We start from the raw sequence: 19,637 nt of genomic DNA, 5'->3' as shown, positions 1-19,637 counted from the left end.
ATGTTCGTTTTTATATGAAAAAGGCGGTATGTTTCTCAATTGCGAAAGGGAGTACAACGATGAGCTTCGAACGTTGGCAATTGAATCGTTGGAGATAAGACAGAAGTGATGCGGCATTCCTTGGATAAGAATTCAAAATGGGCGCGTGGACTTTGAAATGGTACCTAACTTCACACCGCCTGACACCTTTTCAGGGGTTACAGTTGTCAAATCGCGCTTTGTCAGGTGTCCTTTCAAAAGTTAAAACGCAATCATCATCCCATTTTCTCTCTCCTAGGTTAATGGTATAAAGGGTTTTTGACGCTTCATTATTTCTCATCACTATCAACATATTTCGAAAAACTCTCAGGCGATTTCTCTCTACTGTTCATCTTCTTCTCCAAGCAAGCATCAATGGATGGTTCTTCAGAAACTCCCTTCGTTCAAGAACACTCCGCTCAATCGTCGCTTCTCGCCATCAAACAAAATCAGAACTTGGTTCTTGACCTCGATCCATTCCAGTATGATAGCTTTATGCTTCCAATCGTCGAATGTCTGAAATATTCTCCACTAGTCAATGCCTTGACTCTATTTGAGACTATTCCAATGTCTCTCTTGTCGAAGGCTTACTCATCTGCTTCATACATCAAGGAGAAACAACGCATCACCTTTGAAGTTCTTGACAAGAAAACCTCCATAACCAAGTCCAGATTCTGCTCTCTGCTAGGGATTGCACAAGATGATTCTATGGTGGATCCAGATTCAATCTCCATCGTCGCCACCATGGAGATGTTTGATCATATGGGGTACAAAGAAACCCTAACTTCAATCTCAAAATTCAGGAAGCCCAACCTTCCTCCTCAATGGGATGGCCTCTTTACCCTGATCTTCAAGGCCTTTTCTGAAAGAGTCACTGGCTCTGATTGTGCGAGTAAATTGTTCATGTCGATATTGTATGGGCTCAACAATGGCATCAATCGTGACTACGGCACTGTTCCTTAGGCTCGGCTGGTCCAAAGTACCCACTCAACAACTCGACACAGTGGGATCTCCTGCGCTCGATTCCGGACTCTTATTGTTTAGAGGGCCATTGACAAACTCCAACTTTCTGTGATGCAAGATTCTTTGAAGTCTGTGATTGGTATTTTCACACAAAAAAAATCATCGTTGCCGACAAATCCAAATTCTCCTTCGTTGGGTCGATACCGGAGTCTATGTATCGTTGTGTGCCAGCCGCTAGCAAGATTCTATAGGAATACATGAAACTTCCATTTTCTGGAGCTCGCCCCTTTACTTCTGAGATGCGAACCTCGCTTTAAGAAGAAGATAAGGTGAAAAAGGGAGGAAAGCAAAAGGGAACAAAAGAGGGTCGATCTGAACCAGTTCAGAACCCCAAAAAGCGAAAGGCCAAAGCTGGATCATCTGCTCCATCTCCGTCATCTCCAAAAAGGTGAAGGGTCAAGAAGCCTGCTCGCAAGGTACGAATTCCATCTCCAACTCCAACTCCAACTGAAATCGAACGTTTGCAGTCAGATGAAGATGTTCACAATGACCAAGATGACACGGTTCACAGTTCGCAACCTGAGGTAACCTTTTCTACCACACTTACTTATAATGATTTTTCCAATCCCCTCCTCAATCACCTGATCACACAACTACTCCAATCACCATAGCCCCAGTGTTGTAAAACTCGCCGAGTTGGCCGATTACTCCTCCGAGTACTCGCTACTCGGCCCCTTACCGAGGTGAGTTACAGAATCCCGAGTACTCCCCAATCGGCCCCTTTAATGAACTGAGTAGTGTTGTAAAACAAGGTCAACTCGGTAAATAATATGTATAATATACTTAATGATTTATTATTTAACACACACATATGATTATTACTACATATATATCTTAAATGTTCAGTAATTATTCACGAAGTGAGACCATTATGTGTTTTTTAGCTTTCGTGTATTCACATGTATCTAATTTTGTTATATATTTCAACCAACTTATGATTTTAACTTATGATTTTGACATATATAATTTCCCTAAAAATATTTCTACATGAATTACCAAATCCAAGTATTCCCCGAGTACTCCCGAGTACTCCCGGGTACTCGCTACTCGATTGTTGGCCGAACAGGTACCGAGTAACGAGTTTTGCAACCTTGCATAGCCTCATGCCCACCTCTAGTTACCTCGCTTCCCCAAACCACTGTTGCTCAAACTACCCCTATATTTACCGAATCAACAACAACAACCACCACCAGTGAACCTCCAGTCACTATTAACGCATCTGATGTGGGGGAAGAGGCTTCAGGTTTCACAACCACTTACACTACCCCACCCATGTCTCCTCTCCACCAGGGAGATTCAGATACCATCTTTGGTGGTGATGGTTTCGAATTTGAAATTTTCACTATAGTCCCTTCTCTGTTCAAGCCGAAAGCGATGATGATGCCCCTGTCACTCAGAGGCATCTCAAAGCCATAAATGAGAAGTTGGACTCACTGCTAAACTCCTCCACCACCACCTCCAGCGATACCTACTCCAAGTCAGTTGTTCAAGGTATGCTTGACACTTTAGTCAAGGAGCACGCTGGGAGTTTGGAAAAAGAGAATAAGGCAGTAGAGGATTCTACTGCTACCTGTAAGAAGCGACCGAAAAAGTCGAAAAACTAATTTCTGAGACTCAAAAGTTTATGTCGAACCTTCAATCAGCAGCTAAAAATAATGCATCCAAAGCGAATAAGGTGATTGCGACACTGAGCACATCTCTTCGTACAGAAAAAGAAAGTCTTGAGAAGGTTCGCACTGGACTCCAAACTGATAACACTGAGTTCCAGACGTCGATCTCAACACGAATTGATAAACTTCAGGCAGAGTTAGCATTTGAAAGTAAAATCATGGATGAGCTTGATGCGAGAACAACCAGAGTCAAGGTGTTATCTGCCCAACTTACTCAGGCAAACAATGAGATTGTTGAGCTCAAGTCCGAACGGGCTGTTTTCAAAAGCTGTGTTGGGGATGTTAATGCTTTACTCTCTAATTTACTTGAAGCTCATGATCATATGCTTATAATTACAGTTTGTAGGCATCTTGCTAATAAGATTCGCTCTGCCCTTTCAATGCTCAATCAAATAGAGCGTATTTCAGAGTCCCCTGTCCCTCCGAAAAAGGGGAGAATCTAAGACGGAAGGCAAGCCTACAGCAACAAACGAACCGAATGTTAATGTAGCTTCGGATTCGAAAGGAAAAGGTAAGCTCGTGGAAAGTGATGAAGAAGAAGAAGAAAACGAGGCTGACAAGGTGAAACAAAGGGCTCGTGATAGAGAGCTTGATGGGAACGCTCGTATTGCGAAAGTGGCTGAGGAAAAAGAGCGAAAGGAACGCGAAGCTCAGGTCACCTTGGAAAGCCGAAAAACGCTATTTCCACTGTGGACCTTGGAGCGCCTGATAAATGAGGTCGTCGAGAGTCCAAGCGTTCATTGGTTGGAACCTGTAACTTCTTTTGATCTGGAGAATTCGCAGGATTCTCAGTTCGACATGCCAATAACTCCGAGACCATTCCTCTTTCGCAGTTTTGAAACGATTGTGAATGCTCCTGAAATTGGTATCAGATCAAGTATCTTGTTATGAAGCAATTTCAGTGTCGTCTTCTTCTGGTACTACTTTGGGAAATAAAATTCCTCCCTTTGATGAAAAGAAACTTGACATGTGTAAAATCAAAGCCATGGTTGTTCTCTAAACCATGGATCACAACATGATGAACATTATCAATAAAGGCCCACATGTTCCAAGATATGATTAGACAAAATTGGTTTTAAAACTAGTGTTTTAAAGAAGACTCATAAACATCTCTTTAGTGAAGAAGATAACCTGTTGTTTAGTTTCAATGTTCGTGCTCATGCTACCATTGGTAATTCTCTTGCTTATGATATCTCGACATGAAAGATCTTGTATGCCTAAGAGTTAGTATAGAATGATATTTCTAATGATAAATGATCATATATGCTCACATCTTATAGCAAGTATAATTTGATTATTAATAATATTATCAAAACTTGTATTTGATAGCAAAAATAATATTTAATAAAAATAATATCTACCAACATATTTTGAATTGTTTTTTCAAGGAAATATTAATAAATGAGAACAAAACTAGCTTAATATCATATAGTATGAGTTCTAATGTTGTGTATAACATTTTGGTCACTTTGAGTAACCATTAAGTTGTCATCCAACTATGTTTTTATGGATAAAGTAAAGAGCATTTAACTCTTGTCTCCTTTGACCATGATAGCCGAAAATCAAGAGGGTGAGGTTGGGTTTGTTTTGAATTGTTTAATTGATTATCACATGCTTGTAATACAAAGCATGCTTCACTTTATGCTTTTTCTTTATGGTTGGTTTGACTCTTGTGTCTCTTAATATATAAAGAAGAGAGAGTGAATGAAAGAAGCTAGTTTTTTAAAACACTTCTCTTCTTCCTTTTTCCTCCCAAGGCTAAGAATGAGAGAGGATTCTCCCCTCTCCATGTATTGCTCTATTGTTGCACTTTCTTGGTTGTTTTAGTTGGTTTTCTTTAAGAAATTATTTATTATTAGTCTTAAAGCTTAAGGCCAACTTAGTACAAATGAAGACTAGCATCTACAAGTGCTTCTACTCTTGCTTGGTGGATACATTATAGATGATTTCTTCTTGGAGGTTTAGTGCCATCTTCATCAACTTCCGAATTGCCAAAATGAACAAAAGTATTCAAAGTTTTTGAACTTCATCTTTCTATTGTCTATGTTTTAATATTTCTAAGTCTTGCAAAACGATCATCGATGGGTTAAAATTGTTTTAGTTTACTCAAATTATAAAATGTTTTCACTGTTAATTACGACGAAGCTGACACTGCAATTAGACTAGTTTTTAATAGAAACCCAACAATTTGTATCAGAGACATTTTTTCAAACGTTGTTAGATTATTTGTTAAGTTGTTGTTATCTTCGTTTTTGGAAAACATTGATGATTTTCTTTTCGCAAGAAATCCATACATATTTTTTTAACAATTTACAATTGTTATTTTTTGGTGATAAAAGTACATGCATTTTTTGTCACAAAACTTGTTTTACAAAAACAAAGAGTTGTTTTATATAATTTTGAGTGTGTGTGTGTGTGTGTGTGTATATATATATATATGTACACACTTAACATAGCAATGGACCCTTGTGTTGTTGCATGTGTTGATCTTTTATAAATGGTTTTAATAATTTATTTATTCCGTTGGTATGTAATAAGTAAATAGATAATTTTCTTTTTGTTTATTTTTGTAAGTAATATATTAGTTTTAGAAGTAGTTTATTTTTATAAAAATATAACAAGATGAAGATGAAGACCATTATGGAAGATCAAAAGTCAACCTATGATTTTTTAAAAGTTTTCTTGACTTTTATAAATTATATTGTTTTGGAGCTTGGAGTGGTCAGAGAAAGTGAAAAGATGTTTTGGCAACAAGTTGAAGACTTAAAGGTCTCTTAATGTCCCTTTAGGAATGGACTTGACATTTTTGTGATGACTCACAAAAATGTCACTAGACTTGGTTGGTTTATGCACATATGTTTTTGAATGCTTGTATTGTTTAATATATGTTGTTATTATGTAATTGTTGATAAACATGTTTTCGAATGATAAATAATATTTGAACATAAACAACATCACAAAAGTGTTTGGTTTTAATAAAGTGTAGCGTAGCGGTCATCAAAGGACTTCATCATAGCGGTCTTGATAGACCTAAACAACTGCAGTATCTACCCCCGGATAATAGAAACAACCTCCTCCTGAATGATCTCCCTAACCCAGTCCTCAGTCAATCTTGGCCTATCCTGGCGACCTACTCTGGTTCTTGATCTGGATCCTGTCTCAAATCGTCTTGTAACCACCATATTGAAAATAAACTAGAGTGATATCAAATAACATGCATATCATACTATAGGAACTATTCCCCACAAAACCCTATGGGTTGTGACTTCCCTGTTACGTGTACGGGTCCTATGCTTCCAATAGTACGAGACCATACTACCTTCCACCCCTATCCGTATTTGTCTCAGGAGATCATCATAACAACCCTAACAATACTCATTGGAATACGCATACACCCTATTCTCACTTCCTAGAGAAAGGATAAACATCCCTCAACGAGTCGGCTGACTCCACATAACTCATCCATGAAACTTTCACCAACCCTGCAACACTCGTGTATGCTAATCATACATAACACTGGATCCTATAGACAGTCGAATACTTGATTCAACCCTAAGCCCACAACCAAACAAGGAACAGGAACTAAGGCTAACTCAAACATTCTCAGGCTATAAAATCTTAGCTATGTATAATTTTGATGCATACACTAAGCAACTACACTAATGATGTCAATTCCATATAACAAAGAAATCCTACGCTACCAGGCATCATATAATCATGCAATTCTATCACGAAATTCCTGAAGATCCCTAGCCTATCACTAGCATGTTGTTCTAACATATCATAATATTAAATAACAGTGTGCTAATTTGGGGTCAACTTACTGGCTCCGGCTGATTGTACACATCGCATCCTTTCTTGATTATTTTGAAAACAATTTATGAAAATCATTTTTTTAAAACCCTTGCAGTTCCTTAGTTTGAGACTGGATTCAAACGAGTGTTCCTCCAATTCGCTCAAACCATGGCTCTGATACCAACTTGTAACAATACAAATATCCCAACCAATTTAAACTTTTTAAATCAACACATTTACAAATAAAAGTGTCTACAAAACCATTATTTTAAAATCATTGTTCAAAACAGAGTTTCCCAAGATCAACAACATAAAATCAGGATGTGTACGGTCATGCCTTCGCCTTCCCATGATCCTCAGATGTACCGGAAACCATAACCAAAAACTATAAGCCACTGCTTAGTGAGTCTCCCCAAATTACCACCATAAAAAACACATATCATAAATGAACACGCATGTTGGGTCCAATCTGTCATCGGACTGGAATACCCTTAGTTCCACAGGCATCAGGCTAGATTACCCCCTCCTGGCCCATTCAGTCATCAGACTGGAATGCCAACATATAACAGGTCCATTCAGTCATCAGACTGGAATACCAATATACAACAAGCCCACTCAGTCATCGGACTAGAATACCCCCAGTCTAATGACTCATGCACAAAGTAGTAAAGTCTCAACCTAACACAGTATGTCAACATATAACAGATAACACACATAATCAACGGGAAAATAATCATGCGGTTAGAGATCACAGGTAATCCTACAGATCTATCGGTCTATGCATATCAGCGACTAGCATATAATCATATAATATATCCTATACTCATCATATCTATATATAGCAGGATATCAATCCAATGGGTTGGCCTTGGTACCTTCGACCCATAAGTACAGAGAGGAAATCTCACCTCACAGTCTGAACAATAGCTGATGAGGTCCCCACTCCGAATCTCAGCTTTACCCGTCACCTATCCATCCAAATGACCAATTCTCAAACACAACCCAAAATACCCAAAATACCCCTAGGTCAAACTTGGTTAAAGTCAAAGTCAAGAAAAGTCAACCCAGACCGAGTACACCCCGCATACTCGGCTCGTACGCCCTGCGTACTCGCGATCAAGATCGGGGCTCCCTTAGGCGTACGCCCGGCGTACGATAAGCTACACCCAACGTACGTAATGGCTTAACAAATTCAATTTGAGGGCTTAATTCACGAAGTGACTATGTCAAACTTCTATTCTTAGCCCCAAATGGCATCCCAAACCATAAAGTTGGATTGTACATGTCTAGATCAAGCCCAACAACAAAACTGTAACTTATCTTAACCTTTAAAGATCTTAGTGGTTTGCATGAAGGAATCTCTGGGGCCAAGCTCATATTATCATCATACAACTAGATCTAGAAACTAACTCATCAAGGTGGTAACTTTTTACCTTCTAGAGATGGATAATAAGGCAAGACTTCCAGATCTAAGCTTGTTTCTGGCTTCTAGGGTTCACCACCACCTTCTTCCTTCTTTGGAACAAAAAAAAACACACTCAAAGGTCTCAAAATGCAATAAAGAGTGTCATCGTTTCCAAGGGAATGTATCAAATGATGGAGGTTGGAAATGGGGTGAAGAAATGGGACTTAAGCATCAATAAATATGGTCCAAACCCTCATAAATATGGTCCAAACCCTCAACATTAGGGTTTTCGTCCAGACAGAGTACGTCTTGCGTACTCTGGGAGTACGCCTTGTGTACTCTGGGAGTACGCCCAGCGTACTCAAACGGTTTCGTTCCTATAAAGAGTCCTTACGCACCATGTACCATGCTGGTACACCCAACGTACTTGTGTTTCATCCAAAATTACAACAATGCCACTATGGGCCATTTTGCAATCGTTTTCAATCACAAGGGCTAAGATGCAAAATTATTCAAACATAGGATTAAAATTAGAAGTACCTCATCCTCGAGATGTTCCATTTAGTTTGTTCTTATTTGTATGTTTCTTGAATACCAATATGCAGAATCGTGGTTCAGTTAGTTGGACACGCTAAATCACTTTGATAACAACGTATAATTAATTATTTGTTTTTTTAGTTTTTCTTATTTATTTATGAAACTTGATTGAATTCGTTTTACTTTATGTCAATTTTTAGCCTATTGTTTTCCAAAAAAAATTAGAATGTTTTGGTAATTTCTTGTGAATTTGGTTGACTAGGATATGTGTATTTTCAATATTGTTGTCCCTTGTAATTTTTTCTCCATTCCTCCCTGTGTGCATAATTTGTGTCTTATTCTAATACTCTCTCTTTGATATTACTTAATTAGATACTAATGACTTCATGGATTAGTTTTCTTTCGTTAACTTTTGCTTCCCTTTCAAATTCCAGGTTTCATAGAAATGAACAAGAAAGGAAACAAAAAACGGAAGACCATGGAGATGGATCACCAGAATAAAAGTTTAGTTTGATAGCATTATGTTTTGAATAATAGCACAATATATTGATTTATTTAACTTTAAAAAACATTTGTGTTTTAAATATTAAAAATATTGTTGTTAGATAGGCTTAAGTTGAAATAATAATATTGTATTTTCCATTTATTATTTTAATTGTCTTATTATTTTTTATAGTCCATTTAAATTTAAAAAAATCATCACTGATTTTTCAATATAATTTTTTTGTGTTAAAAAAATGTCATTAAAAGCATGAAACTAATACTTATTTTAAAAGTTAAATAGTGACATAAAAATAGTGCCACTAAAACCCGTTAGTGCTATCGTGGCATAATAGAAAAGTACCACTAACCCAATAAAGCTGCAAGGGCAGAACAAAAAAGGGCCACTAAAGGCCTTTAGTGGCAGGGCTTATAGTGGCACTATGTTTTTGTGCTGCTGATTAACTGGAAGGCATGTAGTTGCACTTTTTCGGGTTTTAGTGGAACTTTTTCTACGCTACTAAATGTCATTTTATTTGTAGTGTGATTCTTGAGGTAAGTATGGATAGGTGTGGAAGGTAGTATTGAGCCCGTACTACTGAAAGCATAGGATCCATACTCGAATCAAGAGAAGTCATGAGGATTCTAAGAGTTGGCTAAGGGTAGATAGCATGGTCATTACCATGATTCGTGGTAGTGTTTCTGTATTTGTCGATCTTTTCGTTATGATTGTTCAAGCTGGGGATGGGTCTGGAAAATGTTTGGGCCTTAGTGGCCATGTCAGTTTGGGTTTGAATGGTACAAACCTAGGTAAGATATTTGATTTTGAGGTCTCGAGGGCCTTGCTTGAGGTAGTTCCAGTTGAGTCATGGGACCCAATAAAGAAGCGATTATCATGATCAGCTTGAAGATTGCAGCCGGAGGCTGAGTGATTGCTAGATTGTTACATTTTTTAAGGCAGTATGATATTGTGGGAATGAACCAGAGGATTCTTGTGGAATGTTTATCGTGAGATGAATTCAATGGTCTGCTTTCTTTGGATATAGGTAGCTCGGTTGCTACTTGATGTTTTCAAGTCATCAGGGAAATGAATCAGGAGCGACAACTTTTGTTGTCTTTGATGTATCCTGACTATGAGAGTGATGCCTATCATATATGAATGATCCTCGTGATGAATTGATAGTTGGAGATTTGTGGACGAGGTAAGTGGTAATCTGTTTGTTTCTAGATAGAGAATCGGTACTATGAATGAACTGTCATAATTATTTCTTGTGCATCTACATGCGATTCTTGATATTATAAGCGGTTATGATTGGAATTTTTTGAGGTCTCCATCTGATATTTGGAATCTATTTTAGATTGCTTGGTCTTCTTCTGGGAGATTATCTTGTGTTGCGTTATATATTGCAAGAGTCAGGCATGGTATATACTCGGTTGAGCTGGTTTGACATATGTTTTGTTGCAACACCAGTTGATGGTAGTTTGAACCCTAAGTGAGAGAGAACGAGGTATTCTGCATGGGGGATCATCGATCTATTGAATTCTATGGTGTCGTATGAATGGTTCATAAAGATTTGTGGTTTGGGTATGTGAGACCTTGGTTCAATATTGAGTCAAGTCGGGGGTATAAAGCAGGCTGCTTTCAAGTGTATGCGCTCAGGAAATGCACAAGTTGTCTCCCGCTAGGAAGTTCTTAGTCAAGGAGCTCGTTGTAGCCAGTAGTTCCTTTCAGGATGCCGATGAATAGATCAAGAGGCGCTAGGGTCGCTCAGGTTGAGTACTGGTTGTTGAGGGTTTTGTTAGTTCATTTTATAGATTGCTATCTACAGTCAAGGCTGGGTAGTTGTGGATCGGTAAATCAACTTCAGAGTTGATTACGTTTAGCTCAACATGGGTTTTGGTTAAGTAGTGCAGTGGATCAGTGGATTAGTTTATTAATGCATCCTCGATTGTTAGTTATTTCATTTTTCACCAATAGCGAAGATTCTTCAAAAGTTTTGAGTTGTATCAGTTGAAGTTCATTGGATATGTTAGCCTATCGTTAAGTTCGGATCAAGTTCGGCAGATGTCCTTGGTTATTCGGGAGTTTAGATGTTGGGGCATTGTTGATCAGTTTCCAGACGTGACTTTAGATCTGTGTAGAATCCAATTTTGGCATGTTGTGATGGCAAGGTTGGTTCTTGGATGGATCCGACCAGGGTTTTAGCTGCATTTGTGAATAACTTTAGAAGTTTTATCGAGCTAATTATGTTTTCATGGGATCAGTTCAGTCCCAATCAAAGCTATGGGATCTTTTTTTGGTCGTTCGTGAGGTTGTTTCTACTAATGATTGAGGTTCGTCATGTCATTAGATTTGCTGGTACTTCATTCTTTGGGTGAGGTTGTGAGTAAAAAGAAATGCATTAGAACCCAGGGTTGGTTATAGGATCTCTTAAGGGTGTGAATTGTGGTGAGTTCATCAGATACTGTTGTGACGGGTACATGTGGACTGGACAAGATAGCAATGCAGCACTTGGTTCGAATTATATGCATGGTTTGTATTAGGGTTATAGCCATTGAATTGAAACAAGAGTACGACCGCCAATCTTATTCTCTACTTACGTGCGACCATGTTTTCATTTGATTTTGCATTGATAACAGCCTGTATTATGAAAGGGATTGTGCGTGATAAATGGGTATGGTCCATATTGTGTTCGGTTAAGAGGGAGTTTGTATGGGTTCCTACATTATGGCGAATAGATTTTTGAATATCTTTAGGCCTATGTGGTGTTGGTTGTAAGTCTTGAAGCTTGTGATGGAATGATGGCAAGATCAGCGTTGTACCGTGAGATTATCGTTTTGTGGTTAGAAGGTGTCACGATGTATTGTGAACCAGTGGTTGTGTGATTCACATGGGTAAGAACCAATAGTCAATTGAATGAGGCTCTTAGGTCTTGGATCATGTGAACAGTAAGAGTTTGTTGGAATATTATTTTGTCCATCAGAACTCTCTTGCCGAAAGTTTTCTTTGCAGAACCCATCTGTTGGCAAGCCGCACATTTAAAGCTTGGTTACCAATGTCAAGTGTCAGTTCTAAAATCTCGATTCATGAAGTTTGTTTCAAATGTCTCGAGTATTTTGTCGGGTGGGGATACACCTAAGCTGACGAGGGATTTGAATACAACGTGAGATTCTTGGATTGGCCATCATTATACTTGTGTGAGCAGCGGGTCAGTGATAACTTGTTGGAAAGTCAAGTGTGTATATATTGTTTTCGGGCATGATTTGATAGTGTTCAAGTAAGGTAACTGGGGGTAGGTTGGATGATCAAAAACCCTAGAGCATGGTTTATGAAGTTAAAATGATGAGTTCCCGGTTTTGGGGAATATATTATCAGATTTGGTTTATAGTTTTGGGTTCCTGAGTGGTCTCTTAGTGTCTTTATAAGGTGCCTTGGTTTCAAGATGGTTAGAGAGAGCTTATGGAATCCGTTGACGTCGCTTTAGAAATCCTAACCAAGACGTATTTCGAGGATGAAATCCAGTTTAAGTGGGGGAGATTTGTAACATCCTGTTTCTAGAAGTTCTTATTTCGGGATTATGGAAAATAATGGATCAAGTGAAGGCATTGGGTTTCAAGGAATAGGGTTTAGATCCCATTGGATGCAGATAATATTGGTTGTGTGATCCAAGCTCTTGGATTGTTTTGGAGTCAAAGGGTTAAGTCGGAAAGAGCTTCTTCCGACTTCTTTCATGAGCTAAGAATTTTAGTTTGGTATGTTTTAAGTCAAAAATAATGAGATATTATTTTGGGCTCTTTAATACCTTTCCGTGCATATAAAGAACTCCAAAAATGGAGTTGAAGCGAAGAAGTTATGGTCGTTTGAAGTTGAAGTGGAAGTTGTGGATTCCTGGGTTATGTCGGGCGTAACTAGAAGTACAATGGGCGTAGCATGCTCTTAATGATTTACGCTCGGCATATATAAGAGTACATTGGGCGTACTCGACCAGTGAGTAAACCCTAAATTCCGGGCGGTTAGCCCTATTTAAACATCTTAACCTCCATAAACCCTTTTCATTCTCAGCCTCCATCCTCCCAAACTACCCTTTGCTAACCTTAATCTCCATTTGAGAGTTTTTGATCTATTTGAGTTTTTTATGTCCATCCTTCAAGGAAGAAGATCATTGGAGTGCTCTTGGAAAGCTGCAAGCATTGTAGTTCTAGGATTTGCACCTCTCAAGCAACCTCCAGAAAGTATAAAGTTCTGAACTTGATGAATACTTCATTAGATCTTACTAGTTCTTGAGTTTTGTGCCTTTTGGTCCCATAATCTTGGTATATATGAGTTTGGATTACTCTATACCAAATGAGTTGTCCTTTCATACGTTTTTGGGTGCTTTGAGTCATAAAAATGTCAACTTGATTCTTCCTTTTTTCCCATGCAAGAGATATGAAACTTGGAGTTGTGCAATAAGTTAGTATTTTGGTTTTGGGAACTTTCTATCCATGCCAAGTAATAACATTGGTCACTTTATGAATTAGAATTTCGTTTGGACTCAGATCTGTTTGGAAGAACGATCTTAAAAGAATAAGTGCTTAATGGTAGAGTGGACCTAGCTTGAGTATGTTGGGCGTACCTAGGTGGTACGCACCGTCTACAAGGCTGAAGTCACGTACGTCATGCATAAAGATGGAGTACGATGGGAGTACTCAATATATTGTAGACCTTGACTTCTTTGACTTTTTTACCTTGACCTTTAACCAGGGTTTTGACCAAGTTTAACCTAAGGGCACTTTGGGTAACTTGAATAATAGTTTGAGATTTGGGACCCTGTTAATTGTATAGGTGACCGGTTGAGGCAGCATTTGGAGCAGTGATCTATTCAGCTATCTATCAGACTGTGAGGTGAGTTTTACTCAATGTACTCGTGGGTCGAAAGCACCAATGTTGGCCTACTAGGTTATGTATCCTGGTATATAGGATGTTTCTATGTAGTAGTGATTTGTTAGATTTGAATGATTATCTGTTCGTTGTTTATATGTTATCAGTTGCATATGTCGACATAATGCGATTGAATTAAGGCAATACTGCTCTGTGTGGAAGCCAACAAACATGGGAGAAAGAAAGATATAAGTTAGGGCTAGAAATGCAAGCCACACTTATGATGTGGGCTCGGGAGCAATCTAGACATGAGATGTGGGCCAATTGGGCAAAATAGACTCGTGTTGTGGGCTCAAGCGTAATCCACTCTGATGGTTGTGGACCCAGTATGCATGCTTTCATATGTTGTATGGTGGTATTTTGGGGGAAATCACTAAGCTTTGTCTTACATTTTGATCGTGTACATCATCTTGGATTTTATGTGTTTTATGATTTTGGGATACTCTGATTCATGATAGTGACTTTTGAGAATTTGTTTTGTGTTATGGATTTTTGGAATGATTTTAAAATGAAAATTTTTCCTTCATTTTTAGGATGTTACATTTTGGTAGCAGTAGGTGTCGTGATCCATGTAGAATATTGTTTCTTTTCTTCTTCCTTTCACATCCATATATGGTGCTATCCGTTGTATCCATCTAGGAAGCATTTCCATTTGAACCCTTCTAGCTATTCCACCTTTTGCTCTATTTTAGGAAGCGGAAAGCAGTCTTTTAGGCAGGATTTGTTGAGGTTTGTATAGTCTATGCTCATTCTCCAACAGCCATCTTGTTTTCGGACCATGACCGGGTTGGAGATCTATAAAGGGAAAATGGCTTCCCTGAGAATGCCCGCCTACACTAGCTTGTCTACTTTTGCATTGATTACCTTATTTCTTTCTCCGACCTACCCATCCTTTCCTACTTTACCATCATTCTGTCGGATTTTATATTCATGTTGTGTTCTATTATGTCTCGACTTACCCCTACCATGTTTGTGGACTCCTATGCGAAGACGTGGTTGTATTTCTGTAGGAGGTCCAATAGTTTCGCTCTTGTCTGGGTATTTGTAGTGGATTGCCTCTTTGGACTTTGGTTCCTCTTCCATTTGGTCGCTTTTCGCGTTGTGTGATTTCATCCGGTATCATGACCTGGTTGCATTAAATGGTTTTCTTGGTGATTGCTTTGATGGTTGTTACGCCTGTGTATATGGGGAATTTAATCAGGCCATGGTTGTTCTCGGATGCTGCCCTGACAATGACGAAGTGTAGTAGGACTGTTTCCTTTTGTCTTTGTGTACGTCTTCGAGGGTGAATGGCAGAAAGATTGCACCTAGTGGTGTGACGCTATGTCCGACGAATCCTATTTGTCATTCTTGTGATTCTTCTAGCGCTTCTCTCCATTTAGATAACAGTCATCGGAAATAGTGTTCGGATATAATGTCAGCCGCGCTTCAGCCGTTTACATAAACTCGATAGATTATGGTGTTTTTTATCCGAGCTTGTATGATCAGCGGGTCATCTCCTCTCCAATTTGGGGCTGTACGATCCCTTGACGATAAATGCAGATCATTTCCCTTTTGGGTTGCTATGTCTAGTCTTGGTGTTATGGTCCGGTGTTTGATCCGAATGGAGAGTATTTCCGCCTCTTTCTCTGTGTTTTTGGCTTCCTCTCTTCTAGATCTAGTTGTTATTGTTGGGTTTTGAGCATTCTAACACTCCTATGGTGTACATGCAACCCTATAAACCTTGGGTCTATGTTTTCTCTAAAATACATGCAAATAAGAATTTCCAAGGTTTACATCCTAACTAGCATGGCATGGGGAACTTGAATCATAAAATTACTAGTAGAATGACATACCTTTTAGTGGTGCTTGATTGCTTGGAGTTTGAGAGCCTAGCACCAATAGTGTGGATGCCTTAAATGGAAATCACAAATCACCACAAACTTTGGAAAACTCTTGAGAGAATAATGCACACTCTTGAAATCGGCCACCACTCTTGTTCACACACAACTAGTGGCATTTCAAGCATCATAAGCTCCTTTATATAATGTGGAGGATTAGGGTTACATCCATGTAAACCCTAATACCCATGACTCTTCCTTTCCAAGGATCCATGGGTTAAAAACTCCATGGACTATCCATGGACTCCCATGCATGCCAAGCCCATTCCAAATGAGTATTAGCCCACACTACATAAAATACAAGAGCCCATATTTAATTAGTCACCTTTTTTATCACCAAATTAATTCTAAATTAATTTATGATCAATACTAATTAAATAATATGATTTCATATTAATATATTATAACTTATAATATATTAATAAATCATGAACATACTATTCTCAAAAGATTATCCATACAAATTGTTAGGGTGAAGTGCAACCCAAATGGACCATGCCGGGTCGGGTCAAGTGCATCTCAAATATTGTTATGGACTTAGACACCTTATCCAACAGTCTCCCACTTAGATAAGTCTAATAACTATATTTGCAGATATGACTTCAGGAACCAACCAGCAATCGTAGCTCTCAAAACTCTGTTGAACTATGAAGCGCCATTTTAGATAAGTGATCATATAATCCTCTGTTCTCAAGATATCAACCGGACAAATACATGGAACAACGTCGTACTTTTTGTCCAGCAGTTTGTTTCCCGATTTCCCATTTGTTTGACATAGAACTAAATTGAACACATCAATTAGGTTCTGACCGGGCCCTGTACATATGCCAAAAAAAACTATCGAGGGGCCCATATATCACTTCTAATCCTCTAAGGACTAAAAGGAACAGATAAACTTCGACTCATATGCTTGTTCTACTACTTGTTCAATTGTACACAAAGGCACGTTTTATAACATCAAGTTACTGATGCGTTTTCGTGCAATCAACGTACAACCAACTCATATCTCTATGTTTGAAGACTCATACGATATTACCGTCTCACGATCACTCGAGATAAATTCCATGAAGTGATGCAAGTGAGCGTGGGTTTATTCCAATACTCAGAACTTTTGAGCACTCACGAATGTTGTAGCAACTATTGCCATGGCTAAACACCTTTAGTCATCTACAAGCCCAATTCATGACAGTCTTAATTCATACCTACTTCCGACATATGACCGACTGTAGAAGTTTGAATAACTTAGTCATTCGGAAAGAATAACCTAGTTATTATGGAAGTCAAAATATGCAAAGTGAAACACAAGAATAATTGAATCCAATATGGTCTCAACACTTATGAATATAAATAAAACACGTTTTATTCATCACCATATTGATTCCATATTGTTCTGTTTCGATTTATCAACTTAAAACTTGAATTAAAACAATAGTTGTCCCATGCTCCAAGCATGTACACTATGTTTTCTAAACAATAGTCATGCCATACTCCAAGTATGCAAACTATGTTTGTCTATGATCCATACTTTGTGAAGTAGATCAATTGAACACGATTCCAATGACGCTCATTTCACAATCCCAAATCCTTACCGTAAATTTAAGGATATCAAATTCTTGTCATTTGCTGTAATATGTTAGATTTTAAACTCATATGCATTGTTCCTCTTGCAATGACTATACACAAATGTCACAGAGACCTGGCAACAGCATTACAAAGTATTCCAATGGAGATCAATTCCATGGAAACGAAGTCTCACATTCAAAGTACATTCCCTTGAATATCCTTCTTGCATAAAAGTTTCTAACTTTCTCATAGAAAACATTTCCATATTCCCATTTTGACTATCACTTCTGAACAAGAGCTACCTCTTTTCATAATTTGTCAATATGGCCCTTTCCAACATCATACTTCCAACTGTCCATGAGAAACCAATCTTAGGTAAACATCAGATTGTTCTCGACAATTGCTTAATCATTTCAGTCATATCCAGTTCTATTCCTTTTTCCCTCTAAATGCTCTAAGCATTTTGAAAAATTTAGAACGGATAAATATTATAGCACATGTGATCGATCTTATACCCGAAGCATATGGGACACGATTCATGATGTCTCACATAAAGACCTGATACTAGATCAGTCTTTTGCTACAATATTTTTTATTTGCCATGTTTTCAAAAATCGACTATGAAGAGGGATGCCGTAATCATAATCGAATTTGAGAACACAATATATATAGAATTCCCTTATGTTGAACCATTCCAACATAAAATTCTATATATATATATATATATATATATATATATATATATATATATATCCTTGACTAAATATGATTGAAATCTCAATCTAAACTTTTAGGATTGAAATAAAGTATAATCTCCTCTCCCTTAATTATAGCAAAACAACCTTTTCCAAGCAAAACTTTTGTTTTCTATAATTAACACTACTTATCATAATTGATTATGCTCCCACTAGCAAAATAATTATTTAGCACAACAATTATGCTCCCACTAGCTTTGACATGTACTCAGAAATCGACTTCTAGAAATCAATACTTTATTGACTTTCATCACCAAAGTTCAGACTTCTGATACGAGATGCTTCGACAAAACTTTATCTAAGCTTCTCAGACTCATACGTCTTTCCTTAGATAGCTCACATGTGTGTCTAAACAATTATGAAGAGGGATGCTGTAATCATAATGTTTAGACCTCTTTGCCATTTCTCACAAGTCCATGTTAGTGTGCCGGTTAACCACACACGCTCCACTAACGACTTTGAGAATGCAAATATCACAATTTCTATCTACTTAAAATCTACTTAGTGAAAGCGTTTCCTCACCATCATTTTCATGAATCGGAAAGAAACCTTATGACACTTAGATTTTATGGTGTATGTATTCCTATCCATGTGAATTTGTCAAAACTGTAATCACAAGACAAGGTTAGTGACAAACTCAAAACCATATGGATTGGACTTGTTCAATCTTGATTTCTTGCCTCTTGGTAGCCCAAGGTCCCACCATTGCTTCCAAGTTGTTATTCACACAATTGAGAACTCACAGAACTCACATACATAATCAACTTTACCGAAATAGACACGGAAACAAGAATTATGTCAACACGATAGGTTACAAACCTCAAGTCGTGTGCTAGTCATAAACTATAGGTTTTATCCTTGATTAGTTCTTGAAACTTTCAAGACCTTTAAGATTCCCACTGTCCTCATGACATATAAGTTTCTCTTTTTCAAGAACCATTCCTTGACAACCAAACAAATATTCAAGAGTCAGTGCGGATTCTTATCAAGATAAACACTTCACACAATTGGCCTTAGTTGGTCTTTGTTTTATCCAAAACATCACAACTTACCAATTTCAAATGTTCAAGAGTACAAAACATTTTACTCTACATTTGATAAGTGTTTTAAACCCTTTCTTTATGTTATAACTCCAAGAATTGTTTTGGAATGAAGTATGATTCATCTTCTTGATTTTAATCATTCCAACAATTCATGAATCCTCTTCTTATCCATACAAATGCACTAAGATGTCCTTAGAGAATCAAATTGTGATATGGTTCCATAATCATTAAGATGATCATAAAACATGATACTAAAGTACTCTCCCATCTTTTCAGATTTGAGAAACTTTTAACTTTCTGCCTGATTTGATTCTTTTCATTCGCCCTGCCATACATTTAAACTTTTCCAATGTTTTTTCAAAATTGTACTTAAACTTGTAGGTACAACCATATTTACAAAACTTTAGTAAATCATGACGAATAGTCTTATCGATCTTTTTGGTGGACTTTGACCTGCACACACCCAGTGTACCCGATCCTTTAGTCTTTCACTTGACTCACTTATACATGTGGTCAGGGAATTAATCTTAACTTTTCCAATATATGA

The sequence above is a fragment of the Lactuca virosa genome, chromosome 2, assembly GCF_052849685.1.
Source record: "Lactuca virosa cultivar CGN04683 chromosome 2, Lactuca_virosa_CGN04683_v6, whole genome shotgun sequence".
NCBI classification, from domain to species: Eukaryota; Viridiplantae; Streptophyta; class Magnoliopsida; order Asterales; family Asteraceae; genus Lactuca; species Lactuca virosa.
Note: the sequence above shows the minus strand (reverse complement) of the source record.